Here is a 7387-nt window from a genome sequence, read left to right on the forward strand (position 1 = left end):
TCACTGATTCAATCCACTGCTTCATTTAATATGCTGTTGATTCCTTCTAGAGTATTCTTCATTTCAGTTATTGTATTCTCCATTTCTGTATATGTGTATGTGTATGTATATATATACACACATATACACACACATATAGTTTCTATGTCCTTTTTGGGCTTGCAGTATCTTTGTTGAAGTTCTCACTAAGATCCTTAAGTATACTTATAACCATTGTTTTGATCTCTTTTTGTGGTATATCACTTGCCTCCATTTTGTTTACTTCTTTTTCTGGAGGTTTCTCCTGTTTTTTTTCATTTGGCATGTTTTTTGGTTATTCATTTTGGCTGCCTCTCTGTGTTTATTTCATGTATTAGGTAGATCTTCTAAGTCTCCTTTTTTGGCAGGATGGTCTTATGTAGTAGGTGCCCTGTGGGGCCCAGTGGTACAATCTCCCTGAGCCAGATGCTCCAGGAATGTCCCTTGTGTGGGTTTTGTGTGCCTTCCTGTTGTAGTAGAGCCTTGATTACTACTGGCACATCAGTGGGTGAGAATGACCATCAGGCTGACTGGCTGTGAGGACTGGCCATGACCAGAGCTTAAGAGTTCCTGTGTGAGTGTTGACTCCATGGAGCAGGATTTGCCTCAGCAGGCTTAGGTATCGGTAGAGACCACCCTTTGGGTCAGCCTCTTTTGGGCTAATCGTGTTATATTCTGTTAAGGTTTGAAGCCAGCCACTGGATATGCTGGTTCCAGGGGCCTATTGGAAAAGCTTCCTGTGTAGGCCAAGGTTAGTCGCTGCCTGTGACTGGCCTGGGACTGCCTGGTAAGATCTACAAAGCTGTCTGCAGTTGGTCGCTGCCTGCGCTGGACCTGGAGTTGCATTAGAGAAGCCATGCTGTGAATTGAGAAGGCTTTACTATTTAAAAAAATGGTGAGTCTACGGCCATGCCACCCTGAACAAGCCTGATCCTGTCTGATCTAGGAAGCTAAGCAGGGTCGGGCCTGGTTAGTATTTGGATGAGAGACCATCTAGGAAGACCAGGTGCTGTAGGTGTAAAAAATAAAATAAAAAAATAAGGGATTGTAAGCTGACAAGGTCCTTGCAATCTGTGAGGTCAACCAAGGGTGCCTCACCTAAAAAAAAAAAAAAATTGCCACCTACTAGAGTCTGTTACTTACTAGCTTCCCCCCAACTTGGGCATATTTTAAAAAATTCTGTGTCTCAATTTCGCCACATACTAGAGTCTGTTACTTACTAGCTTTCCCCGCACTTTGGGCATATTTTAAAAAATTCTGTGTCTCAATTTCCTCAACTTTAAAAGGATATTAATCACAGTTGCCTTGTAAGACTATTGTGAGGATTACATTAAGCAAGACTTGTTGAAAACCTGGAAGGTACAAGCTGCTCAGGAAATTGTATCTATGCATTATCCTAATATTTACTTCACTCAAGTTTCATAGAAGACAGCCTTCATAAAGCTGCCTTAATATTTCAAGGATTTGGAAAATAAGGTATATTAAATTTGTCCCTGATTTTTATGATTTTATATGATTTCAATTTTTTTCTGCCTCAGCCATGTACTTTACCATCTAATATATTCCAAATATTTAATACCAAAAGATTTTCCTCCTGGTTCTTTAGTCATTGTAATTTTACCCTTTGGGACTTTCTGTAATTGTATTCTTCGTTTTGATCATGGAAATGCCAGTTGCTGCTGGAGGGTGAGTACATAAAGGTTTCTGGAGTAGTTCCAGAGTTCAGAAGAAGCCATTTATTCAGAGGTCACAAATTTTCCCCTATATATATTCGACTTCAATTTTTACAAATTTCCATAGTACCCAGGTGATATCTATATTGTTTATAGAAATGCTATCATTTAAAGAAAATAGTCATAGCAATTATTTAAAATGTTTTAATTTTTTGTTCATTTTTGATTTGCAAAATCAAATATATATAAACTTAACCAGAATAGAAACTCCTAGAGAGGACCACCGTTAGTATTCTATTAGTATTTATTCACAGTTCTCAGCAAGCATTAAATATGATCAGTGCTCAGTAAATACACGTTGATCAGTAAAGGACTAATCAGACACTTACTAGACTAGAGCAAGGCAGAGGAAGTAGAAAGGAGTACATGAAGGCTAGAAGGTAATGTAGGAGGAGGAGAGACTGAAACAGATTTCAGAGACTGAATGTTTTGGAAAATCCTGCAACTGCAATCATTTATGAAGTGCGTGTGATAGTGTGCAGTTGCTCATAGGTCATTGATGATGTAGAGAGTATGTACAGTACAAACCAGAGCTGCAAGCAAGCTGATTTAATTTTTTTGTTAGCAGTGGCACAGATGATAAAATATTTATGTTCATATTCTAAATATGTATGCTTGGAGTAAATAAATAATTTACTGTTCAGTCTATAAATTATTTACTAAGTTTTTCTAAATATGTAATACTATTTGCATTTTACTGAAAGTAAAACAGGTAGACTGATGGTCTTTTAGGGTTCCAATTTAAAAAAAAAGAAAATGAAAAAAAAAATCAAACTTAAACTACAATAGGAACTTTTATATAAAAGAGAAAGAAATAGCAAAAGAGAGCCCCAAATATATTGGAAAACCAAGAAAACTTGGCCTTCCTTGTAGAAAAGATCAATTTTACCTGATATTCTCAAATGCCCAACCATGAATTATCTAGATTTTCTTTGAAATTTCTGAGCTGGGCTTCTGGGTTAGAAAACTTGGTACCACGAAACTTTGTTTTTAATCTCTTTTAAATCTTGCTATGATTTCAGAGTAGTAAGCAAGATAACGACCTGTTTGGATTGGGTGCTCAACAAAATATTCATTCTTTGGAATAAGTCTGCTGATTTCAAATCCCCAACAATGACTTAGAAGAAAGCTTCTTCTTGAATAAATTTGCTTTCTTCTTAAGCATAGTAGGTGTTGGTTGGCTAAACAGTTCAGACTCATTCCCTTGGCAAGCAGAATTCTAAGTCAGAGTCATTTTCGGACACATCTGTTCCCAATATTAAGCATGGAATCATGCCTTCTTATCTCCCACACACAGGCTTGAGTGCACCCACAGCATGGCTTGTGGAAATTAAATCTACTGTGATTGAGAGGTAGGTCTGCTGCTCATAGCCAGCGAGTGGACTCTACTGCCCAGAGTTCTCATCTCGATCCTGGAGACATAACAAGGATATTAATTTGGGAATTAATGATTCCTCCTTATGTGCCTAAAGGATACATTTCATAGTGCATACCAACAGGAATGTAGGTCTAAATAAATACACGTTGATCAGTAAAGGACTGATACATTTCATAGTGCATACCAACAGGAATGTAGATTCTAGAGGCAGACATTCCAAGTTTACTCCCTGTTTTACCTGGGTGATCTTGGGCAAGTTAATCTATATGTGCCTCAGTTTCCCTATATTTAAAATGATGATCATAATACTAAATACTTCATAGGTTGTTATGAAGATTAAATGAGTTAAAACTCATAAAACACTCAAATAATACTGCCTTATACATAGTAAGCATTCAATGAATGTTAGTTCTTGCTATTATTGATACTCACTGGTTTCTCTATTAAATTTTGTTGCTTATTTAAATAGGAAGAGACATTCTTTATTAATTTTGGTAACTAGCATGATACTGGCCATGTCAGATGGTCAGTGAATATAATTGAATGAATGAATAGGTGGCTACATATGAATAAATGGATTAACAAATGAACAAATGAAATGAGATATATACTTCAGCATTGTCAGTTATTAAGTTCTTGAGACTGTTCAGTGTAACTGACTCCCATTATGTACATACATGTATAACTCTATGATATAATTGTCATATAATTAATAGCATTAATAATTGTGTTTCATTTAACCCTTTGTCAATCCTAAATAGATAAATTTGCTTTCCTACTTTGGCTGGAAATTGAAAAGATATTGCTCAAATTTTCCTATTCCAAAGGCTGAAGTATTTACCTAGATATTTGTAAAAATGCTGCTCTCAGAAAAGGAGCATTTCTTGAATTTCTTGGTTACCTTTTAATGTGACATTGTTGGGTCTCTTTACAAGCTTTCTACCAGTGAACCTGTATTATAAACAATCTTTGGGTGGTAGAGTGGTGAGCAGCTGGGCTCTTTCCTAAGAATAATTGTACTTACCTCTCTCCAGAGTCACTTTGGCCTCCCAGTCCTTCATTGCATTACATTAACACTGCTACCAGGAAATCTTCTGAAAATGTGGAGTCTGATGGAGTCTGATGGAGGTAGAGCTGGTTAGAACTTCTGGCAGCCAATGAGGGGAAGCAGTGGCAATATTTCTGTCTGTGCTTCCCATGGACAACGCAGGGCCCATATCTGGGCTTTGCTTGATCCAGTTGCCAATCTCTAAGCAGACAGGGTGAGGTGTTGCCTTGACCACAGCCAAGTGAAAAATCTGTGTTGCCAGTTGAGGACAGTTGATGGTCGGGGAGGAAGCAAGTATATTATCAGCAAGATATAGCATCTTCAACTTGAATATAAGAGGGGAGAGGGGAAGCCAATAACAAAGACTCTGTCCTATTCAGGCTCAAAAGGGAGGCTTCCTTGTTCTGCTCAATTCTACATGGAGAAGGGGGAGTGCAGAGAAGAATATTTATGTAACATTTTGATTAGGCCTAAAAATCATTCTTGGTTCTTAACCTCATCCCTTCCCTGATAATCAGTCTATCTCTGAGTCTTGCCAAGTAAGTGTCATTTACATCAACTTTAGACTATCTAACATAGAAAGAATGATTGATAGAATAAAGCAGAGAGAGTGAGATTCAGGAATGGGATGTGACAGGACCTGTTGTATATAATACTTGATCATAAAGCTATGTCTATCTTTTGATCTAAATGACTACCATATCAAAATATCCTTGTCTCAATTATTTTTATTTTTACTGATGAAGTTTCTGATAAAAATTTATATTTATGTGTTTCAATACATATTCATTAATAGAGAGCATGCTTTATGTCACTAAATTATTTCCCATCTAATTTAGAGCTCAAAATTCTCATAACTTTTTGCCACCTTTTTCTTTCTTTTTTTTCTTTAATAAAAACCTTAGATCTGTAAGAGTTAAAATGTTAATAATGCTTTTCTTTAAGATAGTGAATGATTTTTATTTTCTTTTGTATGCTTGTGTATACTTCCTAAATATTATACAAAGGACCTCCATCACTTTAGTAATCAGAAAAAACTATTAAAGTAATAATGTGATTGCAAAAGAAAAGCTCACAATACTTCCCGTGAGGCCCTCCTCTGGCTTTCTTCCATGAAAACATTTTCTCCTTGCATGGAAGTCACAAGTAATTGCTCAATGCTTTGATATTCTTATTTCCATCAAGTCTGTCCCTTTTACATGACCCCCACCTCATTTCATTACCCCTGCTTCTACTCTTATAATAAGATAGTTCATAGAGGGGAAAATAAAAATGCTGTTTATCACTGGTGCTATAAAATAGTTCTTCCAACTTCATGGCATTAATTGCTAATTTAGACATTGTACTGCATCTCCTTATGCTCCCCCCATCTGTTCAATTAACATTTTGAGATTGAGCATGAACTTAAAAGAGGAAAGCCAGGCACCTTCTCCCATCTTCCTCACCTCAGGTACCATCTCTAGTCTGGCACAGGAAGGATAAGGGTGATGCTGCAAGTCATGCTCCCTTCGCTATCATATAAGGAAACACCTCTCATTCTTATTTTTCTCAGATCTAGCCATTAGTTCATGACAACCATTTTATTTTTTATTTTTTGGTATTTTACATTTATTTCTTAACTATTCAAAAGAGAGCAAACACGCCTTTTCAATACTACTTAGAGTTTCTGTTCCCATTGTTGATTCAATGTCTGGGCTAAAAGTTGTTTAGGGAATGTTGCTGACTTTGTGAGCTCTTTCTTTGCTTTCTTCACCCTTGAGTCTTTCTTTTGGGAATTGGTTCTTGGCTTTACTGAGCCTGGCACCTCCTTCTATGGAGCATCAAGGTATGATTGAGGCTTCATTAGATCTCAGTTTCTTCTGTCTCTCCCATTCTTTCTTCTTCTTTACCTCTTAGAAAGGGTCCTTTCTCATTAAAGAGTACTCACCATGAGAGTGCCAGAAAGAGATTTCACAGTCAGATTCTTAGTTAGAAAAGGGAGAAGAGCTGCATTTAGAAAGGGAAAAGCTACAATTCGTGAAAAACCCTCTGAGGGAAGAATGTCCTGACTCTGTTTAAAAGAAAAGGCTTCCTTCCATCAGACATGGCATGATCAATGAGGAGTCATCTACTGTTCCCTCTATTGGAACACTTTCCCCTCACTCATCTGCCTGGCTAATTTCTATTCATCCTTCAATATTCAGCTCAAACGCAAAATCTGTTGGAATAAATTATTTCTTTTTGCCTTAACTCCAATGAATGCCTTTCCCTGCAGCCCACTCCTGTTTAGCTAGGTGATCATCCTCCAAACAGCCACAGTACCCTATTTACTATAGTCATTGTCTTGCATTGCAATTGTTTATTTTTGCACTGGAATATGAGCACTTTTGAGGAAGGTTCCACGTTTTCCTTTTCTTTTTATCTTTGACACATAGCATGCATGGGTTTAGAGCACAGTAGGATCTCAGTAAGTATTTGTTGAATGGATAAAGGTTTGGTACTTCTGTTGCAATGTCAAAGACACAGAACCTATGATAGGGGACAAGGGCCACACTGTGTCCCAGAAGTTCCTCCTTGTGATTCAAATGGCCAGTGACATCTTTTTCTGGTCCGAAATGTGAAATGCCAGTAGTGTCAAGTTTTCCTGAAAATGAAGTTCCTGTTTAGCTTCTGGGACTCCAGAATATGGTTCCCACTGTGAAAAGGGCTACATTGTACCATTGCACTCTTCATCTGCAGTTGTTATCCCTTAGCCATCTCATGCAACTTTCATTTTGGTTGCCTCTGTGAGTCTTCATCTTCAGTGCTGGCAAGAGGAGGGTGAATAAGAAAAAGTCTCTGATGTTCCACAGCATCTTGGCAGTCATTCACAGCTTTGGAAACTCAGACCATTCCTACGTTGTCTTTGCAGTGGCATAGCTCCAAGTATTTTAGCTCTGAGAAATGAGCTTAGTTTCTGTCTGTGAGCTAACACATGCACTTTGCACACACTCTGTTAGCTATGTGGAGATAGTGTCCCAGAACAACAATGCTAGCACTGAACAGACTCCTTGAGACCATAATCTTATTTTTAAAAAGAAGAATGTGATAGCCAGAGAGGTGAAGTGATTTGCTCAAGGTCACAAAACATTTAATAATAAAAATAGGAATAGAAGTAGAAGCCAGGTTTTTTGTGCCCAGTCTAGTGTTCTAAACAGACTGGACTGAACTTTCGAGCCTGGAGGAGGGCTC

General features: G+C 37.5%; 1 pseudogene; it reads left to right on the top strand.

The window, feature by feature from the left end:
- Nucleotides 1–917: 917 nt before the first annotated feature.
- On the top strand, nucleotides 918–1036 carry LOC112480838 (annotated as a pseudogene).
- Nucleotides 1037–7387: the final 6351 nt, after the last annotated feature.

The sequence above is a fragment of the Pteropus alecto genome, unplaced genomic scaffold, assembly GCF_000325575.1.
Source record: "Pteropus alecto unplaced genomic scaffold, ASM32557v1 scaffold20, whole genome shotgun sequence".
In the NCBI taxonomy this organism is placed as follows: Eukaryota; Metazoa; Chordata; class Mammalia; order Chiroptera; family Pteropodidae; genus Pteropus; species Pteropus alecto.